We start from the raw sequence: 18,910 nt of genomic DNA, 5'->3' as shown, positions 1-18,910 counted from the left end.
TAGCTCAGGAGAGTTTGGGGAGTCTAATCATTGACATATAGAATTTTCCAGTGTGGGAGGTTCATTAGATGTGTGAGTAAGAAAATGAGTGGCATCCTTCCCCCAAAGGGGATAGGTTGGGAGTATTATAAAAGGTGCTTCCCACAAGGCACAGAGGAGTTTAGATGAAGATCTCTGGAGAAAGACTGGAGGGAGAGAGTCAGTGGAGTACTGTTAGAGTGGCCTAAGGGAATCTACTTTGGTACCGCTGGAACCTGCTGGGAGGATAAGGATCCATCGGTCCATGGGGACACCTTTTCTGCCTGGGGAAGCCCCAGATTGAGAGTAACTAAGGAGAAGTAGTCTGGTCTTTATTTACAATTTCCTCCTTGGGGGGCCTAAAAAGCATGAAGGGCCTCAGTGGAAGATTATGAAGGAGACATGAGAATTAGATTGAACTGAAGAAATTTGAGAACTATGAATAAAAACTGGGAATTTTGCAGAAGAAATGTGAAAGTGTTTGGAGAACTGTATTGCTGGACTTTTTCCTGAACATTTTGAGAATAAACGTTTTTTTTTATTTGGAACACAGTCTGTGAATGTGGACAGGAGGGCTTTTGTTTGTTTGTTTGTTTTTTAAATGGTGAGACTCCCCTTGGATCTTACAGCGGTAGCTATCCTCCAGTGGATTGAACCCTGGTCTGGATCTGCAGCATGCTTTTCCCAACACTGCAGCACCCGAAGGTGACCTTTGTGACTGAAGGTTACACCCACACATGAAGAACTTATGCAGGTGTAACAGGTGACCAAGTCTTTGAAAATCTATCCCTTAATATATGTAAACCATTTTGGGATGCAAGACTTATTCATTATATGAGTTAATATGCTAGGGTTACAACCTATTTGCATGTTGACACTATGATAGCCACAGCGCTAAGTATATTACACAGCCCATGAATACAATCAACAGTCCAGTCACTTTGGGGATGTCTTGTATTATCTGAACATTTCAGGGGATAAATGAATTGGAAGATCTAGACTAGAAAGACCTTCAAGAAGGCAGTGATACACCTTGAGACAAGGTACTGCTAATACCAGTTATGTTACCAGTCATCTTCAGAAAGAAGCCAGCAGCCAGCAAGCAAACGGCTGTCGGCAATTTTACCTCCTATATACAAAGTAAAGTGGTTTATACTGGACCAGGTGTGGCCCTACTTGGTCATGAAAAACCTGCCAGGCATTCTCTCAGTGAGTTCTTCTATCTAGTCTAGGTCTATAAACTATGTTCATTGTTGCTCAACATTGACCTTCATCTTTTAAATAACATTGAGACAATCTCATAGCCACAGAGCAGTACATCAGTGAGGCAATGAGAAGGAAAATTGAAGCATGTATTCCATTGCATCTTTTATAGACTGATTTTAATTGCAGGTTATAGTTCAATAATCAAGTGTGTTGGATGGAGTTAACTGAATTCTTGCAGACTTGTGCTTTAGCCTGGGGCAGGCTACTCCTCATTGCTTGATTGACTAAGATCATAGCAGGAACACAGCTGACAGCACTGAAATTTCTAAGCCTATCTATGCTGGATCATTTGCCTCTCAAATGGATGATGTTTGGCAAGAACTCATTCAATTTTCTATCTTATAACAATTAAAATAGATTTGTTGGGGACATGTATAACAGATACCAAGACTATCTAGCAATCTGTATATATATGTACATGTATGCAGATAGATATACCTGCTGTGTTGAACAAACCTGTCATCCATGCCCCTAGTAATATATATATATTTTGTGGATAAAGTTAACTGTTGGATAACTTTAACTGGATAAAGTTCACATTGCCTATACCACACCTTAGCTGTAATGATATTCTGTATGTATTGTGTGTATATATAAAACTCTCATTCCAGGCAGCTCTTGGGCACAAAGGCATACGGGAAGGGCCACAGACCATATTAGACCCCATGACCTCCTTGGGTACCCACACAGGGTGGACAAGTTTAGTCATTACCTTCCTGGGGCTCTTCCGCACACCATCTTCAGACACACCACAAACCAATATTTCACTCCAGTGACTGTTGTACAAAAATAAATACATTACTGAAAGAAACTGGTGGCAGGGAAATCAAAGTCCAAAACTCTGGAACACCACAAACCAATGCCCCAGTACTGCAAACACAAATCTACAGGACAAAAATAAATCTCAGTCTTTTTTCACATTCCCTCCCAAATAGGCTCTTAGGGGCAGGTTCCCTTCCATCCTGGGTATCGAAGATCTTTTCTAATCTCTGTTCCTTTTTCTCTATTTCTCTCTAGCTGAATTGGGTTTAATTAGTCTTTGTGAACTTTCCTAGGCAGGATGCCTCTCCTCTGGCATCTCCCAGTACTCTCATCGCTCAGCTTCCAGGAAATCCTTTTCTTCTCAGGATCTGTTGCTCTTCAGGAACACTTTGCACTTCTCCTCTCAACACTTCCAGGAATGCCTTTTTCCTGTAATCCTTCCTCACAGATGAGGCCTGGACAACCTCTCCCTAGGCCCCAGCCACCTCCATCAAGCAGGATCCCTTCTTCTCTCCTGAGCCATCTCTGTGAAGAGGTAGGCCCACAGCACCTTTCTGGGATGAGATGGCCCCAACACACAACAGAACTCCAAATCTTGCAGTTCCTCTTCTTAATTCCTTTGCATCACCTGGGGGAAGGGGTTTTAGACTCTCACAATACCCCTGTATTGGGGAGTGGTATACTTCTCTATCACACTAACACTGCACTGACATCACACAAGGGCAAGGTCTAGTGAGATCTCTGTCACTCAAGGACAGACCAGCTGAAGTCTCTGCTGATGTTTTTGTAAAGGTCAAAAATGGGCTTCCCCCTACATCTCTATATATGAGGAGGTCCATATTTAGATAGATAACTCAGTAGTTATTTGGCTACATTTTAGCCAGTCAATAATTAGCCAGCTAAGTTAGGGGTATTCTGGGGGCATAACTGGAGAAGTTGCGTCAGCCAGCTAAGTTATGCAGCTAACTCTGGTCGGGCCAAAGAGCTGTCCTAAAGTTAGCTGGCTATATTCAGTAATGCAAGTGCACCATTGAATATAACTCCACGGTTAGCTAGAATAGGGACATCTACTTGTCTTTTTCCAAGTCCAAGCTCAAGGCAAGTTACAATTCAGGCTGTAGTTACTTCCCTGTCCCAGACAGTTTACAATCTAAATTGCACTTGAGACAATGGAGTGTGAAGTGACTTACCCAGAGTCACAAGTAGTATCTGTGGGAGAAGCAGGATTTGAACCCTGGCTTCCCTAATACTCAGCCCATTGCGCTGATCCCTAGGCTATTTTATATCTCTCTCTCCCCCCCCCCCCCCCCCTTTTTCCTTAGCCAAGGGCTATGCACCAAAGCTCCTTCCAAAGCCCTACAATCATGCATCCTAAATCTGGCCATAGGTAGTTTTGCCCATATGCTTTGCACAGATTTTCAAAACTGGTGCACAAAGTATACTTTCCCTTAGAAAATTGCCTCAGGAAACTGTTCACAGAAATTTGCACTTGCTTTTTTCTGCAGGTACTTCTCCCCAGGAAAAGTAATGCATGCAGTTTTGAAAATACAAAACACACATTGTTGCCTCCCCTGACCTAACCCCATCTCCCTGGGAATTACAGGGGAAAGCTGTGTGCAGATAGAATAATGTAAGCAGTTTTACCTGCATTAAGGGTGGGCTATTTTCAAACTGCCATTTTCCTGGGTAAATAGCTTTCGAAAATTGCCCTTCCCATATCATCAATGTATGTTGACTGGGACTCTTTCACCCGGCTCCAGCAGGGCAGATTATGATAAAAAATAAAATAAAATCAGCCTGAGCAGGCTGGGGAGGGTAGAAGCATGGAGGATGCATGAAAGAGAGATGATATTGCCCCTGTAAAGGTCCCTGGTGAGACCTCACTTGGAATACTGTGTGCAATGCAGGAGACCGCACCCTCAAAAGGATATAAACAAAATGGTGTTGGTCCAGAGGGTGGCTACTAATATGGTCAGTGGTCTTTGTTCTAAAGCATATGGGGATAGACTTAAAGATCTAGACATGTATATCCTAGAGAGGAAAGGTGAGATAGGAGAAATATATTTATTTATTTATTTAACACTTTTTTATACCGACCTTCATAGTAATAACCATATCGGATCGGTTTACATTTAACAAGGGTAAAACTGTAGCATAACTGAAGAAAAATTAAACAAAAAGAAATGAATAAGGCAAGTTACATTCAACAAGGGTAAAGAACTTGGAAGCTTATGTAGCTGGAAGGAAGTAAAGATGGAAATAAATTAAGATATACAATAGAGGATACGGGTTAAGGCTTAAGAGTGCTTTAACCTAGAGGTGCCCTAGTCATTGATAGACATTAAAATACTTCCACGGTTTTCATGCCAGGAGGTGAGCCTTGTTCAACAGAAAGCAGGCTCTAGAACAGGGCTTCCCAAACGTTTAGCCAGTGAGACCCCATTTTAGCACTTGAAAATTCACATGACCACTGAGGACGACCAAAACAAATTAGCACACCCCTCTAAAATCACTCTACTCTCACCCTCCCTGCACTCTAGCTAATCCCCTCCCACAACCTCCTCCCTCTCCAGTTGATCCTGTCTCTCAACCTTCAGCCCCCTCAGAGGACCTCTTCTCTTAACCTCCTCCCCTTCAGCAGTCTTCCCCCCAATATCCACCCCACTAACTGTTCCCCTTCCTATATTACCCATCTCCTCTCTATCTCCTGCAGCCCTTTTGACATCCCCCCAGCTGATCCTCTCACCCCCAAGTCCGTCTTATAACCCCACACTGATCCTCTCATGCCCTCCCTCTCACTCCATCCTTCATTCCCTCTTCATTCTCATTTCTCCATCCCCTCTCTCTCAGCTTACAGCTTTACCTCCAATGTTTATCTTACATCCCCCAATTGATTCCTCTCACTCCCCCCAGCTCCTTTCTAACATCCCCAGTCAATCTTCTGTCAGTCCCCCGCTCTCACCCTCCACAGCCAATCCCTCTTCACCTGATCAAACCCCTTCTGTAGATGATCCCTCCCTTCAAACAGGCCATCCTCCAAACATTCCCCTGTCCAGGGCCAGCAGCATCATTTTCCTTTGGTCCACAGGCCAAAAGTGGATAATAACTGGTGGGCAGAGAGGGCAGGCTGATGACAGAGGCTATTTTTGTCTCATGGTTGCGACCCCAGTCGCTTACGCAGCGACCAGGGCCCTTACCTTCCCCGCGGGTCTCCTTCCTGCGCCGCGAGCCGCGCGATTCCGGGCTGGCCTGGCCGCATGGCAGCGGCGTCCTCCTCGTGGGGACGCCGGCAAAGCCCGAGGATAGCTCCGCCCCCTGCAGGGGAACACGCGCGCGCGAGGGCTGTCCTTTTGAGCTCCCAGCACCCGGATGTGCCGATCCGCCCTCCTTCTGACGTCAGCCCCGGAGGGGGATTTAAACCCGCAGCTTTCTTCTTTGCTTTGCCTTGCAACGTGGTCACTCCTTGGAGAGAGTTAGTTGCTGCAATCCTGCGTTTCTTGATCCTGGTTTGTCTCACGATTCTGCCTGCCTGCTGCCTGTCTTGATCCTGGTTTGTCTCACGATTCTGCCTGCCTGCTGCCTGTCTTGATCCTGGTTTGTCTCACGTTTCTGCCTGCCTGCTGCCTGTCTTGATCCTGGTTTTGCTTCACGTCTCTGCCTGCTCGCTGCCTGCCCCGACTCTGGTTCGCTTCTCGGATCCACTGCTTGCTGCATACCCAGACTCCGGTACGCCTCCTCGTTCCTGTCTTCAGCTGCCAGCCCAGACTTCAGTCCGCCCTCGGTTTCCCTTCACGCCTGTGACTCTCCTAAGTCCCAGCGGTCCGGGTCCCTACGGGCTCCTCCTGGGGGGACCTCGGACTTCCAGGGCGAAGCCACCTAAGTCCTAGCGACCCGGGCCCTAACAGCTCCTCTGGTGGGGTCACGGGTTTCCAGGTGAGGATCCATCCCTCACTGAGTGTGTCTGCCTTCCGACCGTCCCATCTTGCCGGTCGGCCCAAGGATCCACACCCGGAGCATAACAGTTTGCAAGGCCATGGATCCGGCAGACCTAGCTGGTCTACAGGCCATTCCCGGACTGGCTCAACGTTTGGTTCAACAGCAACAGGTACTGGACACCCTGGCGGCCACCGTGGAACGGTTGGCTACCCGCATGGACGTTGAACCCGCGGCACCGGTTCCGGTAGCCATACCTGCCCCAGTGGTGACGCTTCATACTCCCACACAGCTTCCAGCTCCCACACGTTTTGCTGGGGACTCTAAGGCTTGTGCGGGCTTCCTGAATCAGTGTTTTGTACGGTTCGCCCTGCTACCCAATCAGTTTCCCTCAGATGGAATCAAGGTGGCCTACATCTTTTCATTACTTGATGGTCGAGCCTTAAACTGGGCGTCTCCCATGTGGGATAAAAACGATCCCGCCCTGAGTGATCTGAGTTTGTTCGTGGAGGAATTTCGAGCAGCATTCGACGAACCAGCACGTCAGGCCTCCGCAACGTCTGAACTACTCCAACTTCGGCAGGGGACACGAACCCTAGCCGACTACGCTCTGGAATTCCGCACCCTTGCCCAAGAAGTGGGTTGGGCCGATAACGCCCTTCGCGGGGTTTTTCTTGAGGGCCTGGCGGCTAGAATAAAGGACGAGCTTGCTGCTCGGGACCTTCCAGAGGACCTGAATTCACTTATTAACGTGGCTGGGCGCATCGACCGACGCCTGCAGCAAAGAGCGAAGGAAGGGTGCTTTCCTCGCCGTCTGGTACCCGTACCGTCAGCTACCGCTAGATCTTCGAACTCCGGATCTCGGACCACCGGCACCTCAGCAGAGTCTTCTCAGGAAGAGCCTATGCACCTAGGAAGATCCGCTCTGACCCCCGAAGAGAGGCAACGCCGCCGAGACTTGCATTTATGTTTATACTGCGGAGGTAAGGGCCATTTCCTGGCCCAATGCAAGGAGCGTCCGGGAAACTCCCGCACCTAGGGGTAAGTGAGGAGGTCCCCCTAGGTTGTCTGAATGCAACTCCTCATTGTACCGTACCCGTAACCCTCAAGTATCCGGGGGGTTCTTTCAACACAAAGGCCCTCATAGATTCCGGCGCAGGAGGGAACTTTATCACTCAGGATCTGGTACGACACCTTCAGCTCTCCACGCAGCGTCAGGAACCTCCCTTACGGGTCACCTCCATTCAGGGTACACCGCTCTCCGGCAGTATAACTACTAGTACCAAGCCCATCATCCTTCAGACTGGTCTGCTTCACACAGAGAGGATTTCGTTCCTGGTTTTGGAGAGATCGGTATATCCTGTGGTCCTGGGGTTACCCTGGCTCCAACTGCATTCCCCGGAGATTCGATGGGACGATTTCCAGATTGTCCGCTGGGGTGCACACTGCTCCCATTCTTGCATCCAGCCCTGGAGGGGCCCGCAAACGCCTCTGGCGCAGACTGATGTCGGGTTTCAGCTTCCGTCCCCCTACCAGGATTTTGCTGACGTATTCTCTAAGGAAAAAGCGGAGTTGCTTCCACAGCATCGTCCATTTGATTGCGCGATTGACTTGCTTCCTGGCTCCACTCCCCCCCGTGGGAGAGTATATCCACTTTCTCAGCCTGAAACCCGAGCCATGTCGGAGTACATTTCTGAGAATCTCGCCAAGGGGTTTATTCGCCCCTCTAAGTCGCCCGCAGGAGCGGGTTTCTTTTTTGTGGCAAAGAAAGATGGGTCTTTGCGGCCCTGTATAGACTACCGTGGACTTAATGCCATAACCAAGAAGAATCGCTACCCACTGCCGTTAATCCCGGAGCTGTTGGACAAACTCCAGGGGGCACAAGTATTCACGAAGCTGGACTTGCGAGGGGCCTACAATTTGGTTCGTATCCGTCCCGGGGATGAATGGAAGACCGCTTTCAACACCCGGGATGGACATTACGAATACCTAGTGATGCCATTTGGCCTATGGAATGCTCCTGCAGTGTTCCAGCACTTAATGAATGAGATTCTCCGGGACTTTCTACAATCATGCGTTATAGTATATTTAGATGACGTTCTTATCTACTCCTCGGATCTAGCCTCTCACCGAAGACATGTTCGACAGGTACTCCAGATTCTGCGGGATCATCGGTTATATGCGAAATTAGAAAAATGTCTCTTTGAGCAGAATTCCTTGCCCTTTTTAGGGTATATCGTTTCTGCAACTGGTTTTCGCATGGATCCTAGCAAAGTATCTGCCATCCGAAATTGGCCCCGGCCGGTGGGCCTGAAGGCTTTGCAACGTTTTTTGGGCTTTGCAAATTTCTACCGCCACTTTATTCCACGGTATTCCCAGCTGGTGGCACCTCTCACCACCCTAACCAAGAAGGGTGCGGACACTCGAATCTGGCCTTCCGAGGCTTGCAAAGCTTTTGAGGACTTAAAGGAGGCTTTCCTCCATGACACTTGTTTGCGACATCCGGATCCTACTCAGCCGTTCTTCGTGGAGGTAGATGCCTCTAGTGTTGCGGTAGGGGCGGTCCTCTCACAAAAGTCCTCTTCTGGCCATTTGTTCCCTTGCTCCTATTTTTCCAAGAAATTCACTTCCGCCGAAAACAACTATGGGATTGGCGATAAGGAGCTATTGGCAATCAAGTTGGCGCTAGAAGAGTGGAGGCAATGGTTGAAGGGGGCGACTACACCGATCACAAGAATTTGGAATTCCTGAACCAAGCCCAGCGGCTGAACCCCAGACAAGCACGGTGGTCGCTGTTTTTCAGTCGGTTTGACTTTCTCCTCAAGTATCGACCTGCCGCGAAGAACTTCCGGGCGGACGCCCTCTCGAGGAATGATATTCCGGAGGAGAAGGAGGAGATCCCTCAGTATATTATTGATCCAGCCAAGGTCCAGTTAGCCAGTACTATCGTATCCTCTGTAGAACGTGTTGTAGTCCCTCGCAGGGACCGCAAAAGAGTTCTTGCCTGGGCTCATGATTCCCTCTCTGGTGGTCACGCCAGTAGGGAGAGGACCCTCAATCTTCTCAACCGCTATTACTGGTGGCCTAAGGTGCGCCAGGATGTACGCCTGTACGTGGATTCTTGCCCAGTTTGCGCCCGGCAGAAACCTCTAAGTGGTCGCCCATGGGGGCTTCTGCAGCCTCTTCCTATTCCCACGGAACCCTGGACCCATATCGCCACTGATTTTGTGGTGGATTTACCCCCTTCCGAGGGCAATACGGTGATATGGGTAACAGTAGACCGCTTCTCCAAGATGGTTCATCTCGTACCATTACCCAAGTTGCCTTCAGCACCAGAGTTAGCCCATCTGTTCACACAGCATATCTTCAGAGCTCATGGATTTCCGCAAAGTATCGTTTCTGACCGGAGCCCACAGTTCACGGCTCGATTTTGGCGGGCCATCTGCCGGAAATTTGGGATACAGTTGAATCTATCTACAGCCTTCCACCCACAAAGCAATGGGCAGACCGAACGCATGAATAGGTCCTTGAAGACGTTCCTTCGAAGTTTTATCTCCGAAAGAGGAGACAATTGGGTGTCCCTCCTTCCCTGGGCTGAGTTTGCCTACAACAACCACACCCACTCGGTAACAGGACAATCACCTTTCCAGACCGTTTTCGGTCGCCACCTGAAACCTCCGGTGCCCATTCCTGTTACCGTGCCTTCACCGGCAGCGCTAACGGTGGCCCAGCACATTCATCATCTATGGAGGTCGGTCCAACGCCGACTCACTTCCTCTGCCGAAAAGACGCAAAGATATGCCAATCGCCACCGTCGACCAGCACCCATATTCTTACCCGGTACTAAGGTATGGCTAAGCACCAGAAACCTCCATTTGCCGGGCCGCTCCAAGAAATTGGCATCAAGATACTGTGGCCCTTTCACTATCGCTGAACGAATAGGGTTGGTCTCTTATAGACTCCGTCTACCCTCATCTTTACGTGTCCACAACGTGTTCCATGTCTCTCTACTGAAGCCAGTGGTACTCTCCCGTTTCCATCAACCCTCGACTGATGCTGTATCTTCCTCCTCTAATGAAGAACCTACCTATCAGGTACGCGAAGTACTAGATGTCCGTTTCCGGGCTCGTCGCTGGGAATACCTGTTGGCATGGGAGGGTTGCGGTCCTGAAGAGGATTCCTGGGAGCCAGCCCGGAATATTCTGGACAAATCGCTGTTAGCCCGCTTCCATCAGGACAATCCCGGTAAGCCGGGTCCCCTGAGGAGGGGGCGTAAGAAGGGGGGTACTGTTGCGACCCCAGTCGCTTACGCAGCGACCAGGGCCCTTACCTTCCCCGCGGGTCTCCTTCCTGCGCCGCGAGCCGCGCAATTCCGGGCCGGCCTGGCCGCATGGCAGTGGCGTCCTCCTCGTGGGGACGCCGGCAAAGCCCGAGGATAGCTCCGCCCCCTGCAGGGGAACGCGCGCGCGCGAGGGCTGTCCTTTTGAGCTCCCAGCACCCGGATGTGCCGATCCGCCCTCCTTCTGACGTCAGCCCCGGAGGGGGATTTAAACCCGCAGCTTTCTTCTTTGCTTTGCCTTGCAACGTGGTCACTCCTTGGAGAGAGTTAGTTGCTGCAATCCTGCGTTTCTTGATCCTGGTTTGTCTCACGATTCTGCCTGCCTGCTGCCTGTCTTGATCCTGGTTTGTCTCACGTTTCTGCCTGCCTGCTGCCTATCTTGATCCTGGTTTTGCTTCACGTCTCTGCCTGCTCGCTGCCTGCCCCGACTCTGGTTCGCTTCTCGGATCCACTGCTTGCTGCATACCCAGACTCCGGTACGCCTCCTGGTTCCTGTCTTCAGCTGCCAGCCCAGACTTCAGTCCGCCCTCGGTTTCCCTTCACGCCTGTGACTCTCCTAAGTCCCAGCGGTCCGGGTCCCTACGGGCTCCTCCTGGGGGGACCTCGGACTTCCAGGGCGAAGCCACCTAAGTCCTAGCGACCCGGGCCCTAACAGCTCCTCTGGTGGGGTCACGGGTTTCCAGGTGAGGATCCATCCCTCACTGAGTGTGTCTGCCTTCTGACCGTCCCATCTTGCCGGTCGGCCCAAGGATCCACACCCGGAGCATAACACATGGGTAGGTTCAGTGGTGGGTGAGGAGAGAGGAACAATGGCAATCTTCCCTGGTCCATGCACACTCAGCCCTCCCCTCATGATTGATCTCAAGCCCAATAGTGATCTACAAGTGGCAGTGGCATTAGTACTGAAAGTTAATATGGGGTGTGTGAGATAGTACAAGCTCACAGGCCCTGCAGAGGTTATGATCCCTCCTTGCACGGGGCTTCCTGTTACCAGACACTCATGCAAGGGTAGGGCCACTGCAATGCCTGTGAGTGCATGCTGGCTCACAAACTGACTTTCACTGATGCTGCTGGCACCTGAAGAGCACTGCCATTTGAGACATTTATAACCCCAGCCAGAGCAGGATTTGTCAAAAGACACACTAGGTCTGTCCTTAGGGCTGCAAAAATCTGGGTGGTAGCAAGCTGGCTGAAGATTTACTGTCCTACAGCTGTGCTGAATCTCACTTAATTGAGAACAGCTCTCCACTTCTTGATTCAGCCCTCCCAGACAACTGGCAGGGAACAAGAGAGCAAGGGGTGAGCCTGGAACAAACAGAGCAAAGTGAATCATTTTGAGGAAGTTAGGAGGGAGTGAGTGGGGATAACTGGGGGATGACAGGGGATCAGCTAGAAGTTGTGTGTCTGTGTAGGAGAAATGGGGGAGGGAGGCAGTGATTGTGTGTGTGAGAGAGAAGGGATTGGTGTTGGATGTGTGGGTGTCTCTGCCAGAGTGGGTGAGGATGCAAGGAAGAGCAGGACCAAAGCACTCCTCATCACTCCCTCCACTGCAATTCTCATCCTCTATCTTTAATCTTGGATTTTATCTCCCAGATCCAGGAACCTCTTTATCCTTTTCCTTTCTCCCCAAGTCCTGAAACTTACCTCTCGATACTTCCTACTCCCTCTTCTCCTTCCTCAATCCCCAAACTTTCCTCCCATCACAGATTCCTGATTCCCCCTCTCCCAATCTTCCCCATATCCAGTCTTTTCTCCTCCTCTCCTCATTCTTGGTCCTCTTCCCTTCCTTCCCTTCCCCATTCCTGGTCCTCTCCTCTCACCCTCCTCTTCTCCCCATCTCTGAGATCTCCTCCCTGAACTGATACTTAAGATCCCTTTTCCTCGCTCAATAAAAGAAAAATAAATTTTACAAACACATGCAAGGTTTATAATGTAATATAAAAGATGGAAATATTTGTCAGTGTACTCAGATGTTTCATGTTTTTACTACAGAATCTTCCCCTCAGCTGCAGCAGTAAATTCTGGGGCTGTACCTTAGACCTACTCCCTGTAGTCCAACCTTACTGGGGGATGGTGAGTGGGGCACGATAGCACCATCAGTGTCTAGGGACAGCAAAATCCTAAATCTGTCACTGACTCCAGCTGAAGGTTTTGTGACCTTTTCTAGAATGAGGGGAAATGGGTTGAGGGTGAAAGGGGTAAACTCAGGAGTAATCTTAGGAAATATTTCTTTACAGAGAGGGTAGTGGATGCATGGAACAGCTTCCCGGTGGAGGTGGTGGAGACAAAAATAATATCTGAATTCAACAAAGCATGGGATAAATACAGGAAATCTTTAAGCTAAATTAGTTGGGTAGATGGGCAGACTGGATAAGCCGTATGGATCTTTTTCTGCTGTCACATTTCTAGGTTTCTTATTTTCAAAGGACCACTACTTCTTCAGCTACAGTTATTCAAGTCTCAACAAATGCAAGTTCACTTTTAAAAAAAAATATTTTTTATTTATGCTTTTTAAACAAAATAGACAGCAATTACAGTTTGTCAATGACTGGGTCAAGAATTAACAAAAAAAAATGTAATGATCATATTGGTTAATAATACTTAAACAATACATAGCCAATGAAAACATAACAAAAAAACCCAATACATTCAATATGTAGTAATACACCCGTTATAAGGAAATTGTGAGATCCAGATCCTTAATAGAGCATCAAAGAAGAAATAACATTTTCTAGAATTAGAAGGTTTAAAGAGCTTTCCTTTGCCCTATCCCATGACCAAAGTAAAGCAAACATATTTATTTAGGAAGACGTGCATCAAGAAATGTTCATAACTCGGGCGGATCTAGGAACACAAATCTTTCATTATTATACTTGACTACACATTTGCTGGGGTAATAAATAATTATCTGGGCCCCAAGGTTTTTAACCTCCTGGCTCATCTGAAGAAAAGTTTTTCTTCGTAGCTCTAGTTATATCAGGAAATATCCAGATTTTTTGAGCGAGATAGAGCTTCTCTCTATTTCGAAGGAATAACCTTAGTATTTTATCTCTGTCTAGAGCATGCAGAAATCTTATGCAAAGAGTCCCACGATATTCTATCTGTTCCTCCATAGTTTGCTCCAGAACATCTGTAAGATTACTCACATTCTGTAGTTGGGAAACTCTATTTTGCCCATCATTATTCTTCATCTTACCAGATGTTATATTTGGGATTGTCTGAATCTGCTATTAGACCTTTACAATTGATTTTGAATTCTGCAGCCAGACTTCTTACAAGTACTCCTTTAAAACATATTTCCCCAATTCTTTATAATCTACACTGGCTACCTGTTAAATATAGAATTCAGTACAAAATTCTTACATTATTACACTCTTTGCTAAATAACATAGATTCCATCTGGTTGTCCTCCACGTTGCGAATTTACAAGCCTCAGAGAAAGCTTAGATCAGCGGGAAAAAACTTACTTGAGGTTCCCTCAATAAAAAATGCTGTATTAAATGTGACGCGAAATAGAGCTTTTTCGGTCACTGGCCCCATTTTATGGAACGCCTTACCTGATCCTTTGAGGAAAATCCCCTGTCGAAAGGAGTTTAAAAAGGCTTTGAAAACCCACCTGTTCCAAGAAGCATTCAGGGATATGGAACCTCCTAATTAAGGGGTATCCTTAGATATGGTTGCTGATTTAATTCTATATATGACCTTCTGACATCCTAACTTTTATTTTTTCATTGTCTTATTTTTCTTAACTTTTAAGTTTTTAACCATAATGGCCATTCTTTTTACTTTTATGTCACCACATTTTCTTTTATTGATCATATTGTACAATGTATTTTTAGTCATACTTTTAGAGTAATATTTTTGTTTTATTTTAGATTAGTACATTTATATTTAATTTTAATTTGTTGATTATTTTATAATCATTTTTTTTAAACCACTTTGGTCAGTATCCTTACTGGTAAAACGGTATATAAATATGTCAAATAAATAAATAAATGTTACAAAGAAAATCTTAATTATAGGTGGAATGGTTTCTGAGGATAGTTGTAAATTTTCCACCATAAACCTTTTAAATTGCTCAAATTGAGAAATGAGCTTTACACTTATTTATTTATTTTATTTATAATTTTTTATATACCGCCGCTCATCAGAGATATCACGTCGGTGTACAGTGAACAGGAACTTACGCCGGAGCGTTATACATTTAACAAGGGTTAGTATATAAGTATTTGAACATAAAACAAGTAGAAGCAATTAAAAACAGAACAATCATTTAGGTGTAACTTAACTGAACTGTAAACAGAACTAGAGAATATAGGGATTCTAGGAAATTAGGTATGAGGTTAGGGAGGGGTAAAGAGGAAATGGAATTCTAAATTAGAGGTGGTAAGAGGGGGGAGATAGCACTTAGATTGCAATTAAGAGCAGTTATATAGAGAGGTATTGAGAGTAGAAGCAGATATAAGGGGAAATCAGAGATGGTGCATAAAAAGGGGGTGTTGGGTAGATAAGGCAGGGCATATAAAGGAGAAGAAAGACATATGTATTTCAAGTATAGGCATGTGTGAATAACCATGTCTTGAGTTTTGGAAAGTTCAAAACTCTTAAGTTGTATCTCAATTCATTTTCCATATTTTCTTTCTTGCATTCGCCATGTCACCTTGGTTTAATCCCACTTGAATTTTTTTCATCTGGGTAACCTGGTTTTCTAAAACTTCCAATTTCTCAGCATGTGCTGTTATCAGTGGGTCTATTTGAATTATTCGGTTCTGAGTTTCAAAAAGTGTTAAATTTAGACTTATAATACAGGATTTCAATTCCATCAATACCATCCAGACATTTTCCAGCGTTACTTTTGGTGTTTCTACTTCACTCGAGCCAGCCATAGCATTCACTTCACCTTGTGAATGACGTTCTTGCCTCACAATTGGGGCCGTCGACCTGCCTTCAAGCCTCTCAGGTGTAGAGGTTAGCGGTTCTGGGCTCAAGATTTTTCCTCCGCTGCTACTCCCTTCTCTTTCCAGCAGGCTTTCAACTACTCCCTTCTCTCTGCTAACCTTCGGTCTCACTCCTCCTTCCCCATTTTTCCCCCTGATGGGGTCAGGTGCCTCCGATTTCTCCCGGAGAGCTCCCTCTCCCGAATCCAGGGATAGCGCGAGATGAGGCGGCACAAGCATCATGGGCGCTCCGGGGCTCAATGAGGTGTGCAGATCCAGTGATGTCGGCATATGCTCCACCCCAACAACGGATTCTTCTCCCAGAGTTCCTACGCTCAAGAGTGAGAAGAACCCCTCAATCACCGGCTGAGAAAGGGTAAAACTTGGAACGGTCGTGGTCTCCATCCTTATTCTTCCCTTTCTCTTTGTGTGAGGCATAGTTTTTGCGGTAATTCAAAAAGTATCCAGAGCTCTCTCTTCACCGACCTTCTACCTGTGAACCATCTTGGATCTCCCAGTTCACTTTAATTATAATAAACTTTCATAGGTTATAATTCTGTGAATTAACAGTTTCGTTTAGTTTGTTGACCCTTAAGTCCAGGTATCTATGGCAATCACAATTCTCTTTTCATTAAAGTGAAACCTTTCATCAGAATAGAAAGACAGGCAAGTTTCCAATAAACATGTAACACCATTTCTAAAATTCCTCTCTCTTTTCCCAAGTATTCTTTAAGAAAGGGAATTACAGTAAAGATAATGTTAGTTTGCATTAACCATTTTTACATGTATCTAAGTTTTCTTTCTGGAACAATCACAGGTAAGTACTTTATGTGCCAAACAAGTGTATGCTCAAACATTGATATTCAGAAGAGTTGTCCAGCTCATTTTGGGCATTAATCAGATAAATCTTTAGGGTTGAATTTCAACCCCTGCTCAGTGTGTACATTTTGTGTCCACAAGTAACACTCATAAAATGTAATCACATGAAAAAAAGACTGGGCTAGAGGCATTTATGGGCCACGATTAAACGTCATTCGTTCAGCGCTGATATGCGGCACTAGAAAGAGAAAAATTAAGTCTGCTCAGAAAAACAGCTGCCCTAAAGTTAGTGGGCTATAGTTATGCACATAACTTTCTCCAAACATAGCAGACTTATGTGCATAAGTCCTGCTGAATATCCGAATAAAGGTATGTACATAACTTTATGCGCTTCATTTTCCATCTTGCTGGCTCACTGAATATTGACTTCTTGAGGTCGAGATTCAAAAGGGTTTATCTGGCTTAGTTCAACACTTAGCCAAAGAAACCTAGGGTTTTAGATATCATGGTCCTCGCAGCAGGGTAAGTCATTACCTGGCTAAACTTACCCAGATAGAAAAAAGGCAGGGAGGAGGGAGGGAAGGAATGATGATTATACTCCAGAGTGACAAGGAGAGGATAGGGAGGGGAAGTGATTATGCCAGGAGGGTGGGGAAGAAAAGGAAGAGAAGGGAAGATGATTATGCCAGAGGAGTGAGGAGGAGAGGAAGGGAAGGGCAAAATGATGATTATGCCAGAGAGTGGAGGGAGAAAGAAGGGCGGGAAAGACAATTATGCCTGGGGACTGAGAAAGGAAAGGGTGATTTTGAAAGGGGGGTGTGAGGAAGACGAAAGGTGAAGGACGGTAATTATGCCAGGAGAGGGGAGGAGAGGAAATAGAAGGTGATGGGGTGCATTTACTAAATCCCCTACATTGCATGTCACTGTGCACAGGGAGGAAAACTTTCAAAATTGCTTGCATGTGCCCATTTAGCATGTATATAAGCACACTAATTTACTAATGTATTTTATAACCTGCAGGCAAATGATACACGCAGGTTATAAAATACGAGTACATCAGAGAGCATGATGGCTGCCGTTTGAGTCAGACGTGCAGAGGGCTCTCTCTGCTTGCTTTTGAAATTTTTGCCTTAAAAAAAAAAAAGCCTCACACCAAACGCAAGGCGAAACTGAGGGAAATGGTTATATTTTCTCCCCTGCCGGCGTCGGTACAGCCGCGGATCGAAACCTTCTTCACGCGGACATCAGAAGAAATGCCGGAGGACAGGGCCACTGTAGACGCCGATACGGAGCAGGTGTTGGTGCTACTGGCCGAAACAATATCTCTCAGTCCCGGCACACCAAGCACCCCCTCCCCACCTCAACCCGTGAAAAATTCTACTGTGATAGCAGGCTCCAGAGAAATGGAAGAAGGAAATTGATACCTTGGGAAACAAGCAAAAATTAAATCAGGTAAAAGCGAGTTTTTACCATTAAGAAGACCCTCTCTTGACCCTGTGGCAGTGAGCCTTGCTAAAGTTGAAGGAGTATCTAACTTGGAAAGGAGGGGGATGATTCAAACAGGAGTGGGAGAAGTGGAGACCAAGATTCAAGGTTTGACTCCCTTGCCCAGGCCATCCGAGATTACCTTGGAATCATTGCGGTCAGCTATAAAATCACTGAAATTAACTGAGATTATACTAGAATCAAACCAGCGTTTTGAAAATGTTGAAAATAAAATATCTTCAGTTAACACTAAGTTGGTACACCTGGAAACACGTGTGGACACTATGGAGTCTTTCCAGCATAATTCGAGCTGACCAATCAACTACCACAATATTGTTTTTGACCAATAGGAGCAACTGTGTCTGCTATACCTCCCTGCCACACCTCCTCAATGTCAAATTAATATTGCGAGATTAAGTTCCTCATTCATGCCCCTCGGAATAGAGGTGTTTAAAGTGGAAATCTAAAAGGCCTCACGATAGTTAAGTTTGATGTTTATATCTCCTCCATGGGCTGGGCTACTAAGCTGTTCTATTATAGTCCACTTCAATTGAACAAAATAATGTCCAGCCTCCATCAGATGTTGAACCATCAGTGCTGTCATTTTTGCGGTATTAAAGCATGATCTATGCTCCACCAGCCTCACTCTGATGGAACTTGTTGTATGCCCCACATAAATCTTAGGACAATGGCATACAACTGATTTATTATTGAATCTCACGGAGACAGTTCTGTTTAATAACTATTTTTTATTCGGGCAGCAATATTATCATCAGATACACGGTATTCCCAAGGGTTCACCTGTTACGAGTGCCGTATGCGGCAGACCCGCAGCATGGCCCCCTCACCTTTCCACAGGGACTCCAGCCTCTGGTTCCTCCTTGCTGGCTGTGGTGGGCTGCCAGCTCTGTCCTCAGGCCTCCCCCGGTGCCCCTCGCTCTGCCACAGCCCCTGGCATTCCTGGTCCTGCTGCCACTGCTCGTCGGGCCTTTCCATGTGGCCCGCGGAGCGATGCTACTACTCGCGCTGCGCCCCTCCCTAGGCACACGTGCATCGCTGATCCTTAAGTAGGGACCGCGGAGGGAACCTAGCCACTGCCCCGGATGATGACGTCAACCTATCCATAGTATTTAAGCTTAGGCTCCACGCCCTAACATTGCCTTTGCAGCAGGTCTCCTCGCTGGTCAAGTACTCGTTGCTACTTAGAGATTCGTCTCATTCCTGCGTTCCTGTTCCTCGTTGTTCCTGGTTCCTGTCTCTTCATTCCTGCCCTGCTTATGCTTCGGATTGACTACACGGACTTTGATTCTGCTTCGCCTGACTACACTGCCTATCTCCAGACCCAGACCTC

Source organism: Rhinatrema bivittatum, chromosome 3 (assembly GCF_901001135.1).
Source record: "Rhinatrema bivittatum chromosome 3, aRhiBiv1.1, whole genome shotgun sequence".
NCBI classification, from domain to species: Eukaryota; Metazoa; Chordata; class Amphibia; order Gymnophiona; family Rhinatrematidae; genus Rhinatrema; species Rhinatrema bivittatum.
Note: the sequence above shows the minus strand (reverse complement) of the source record.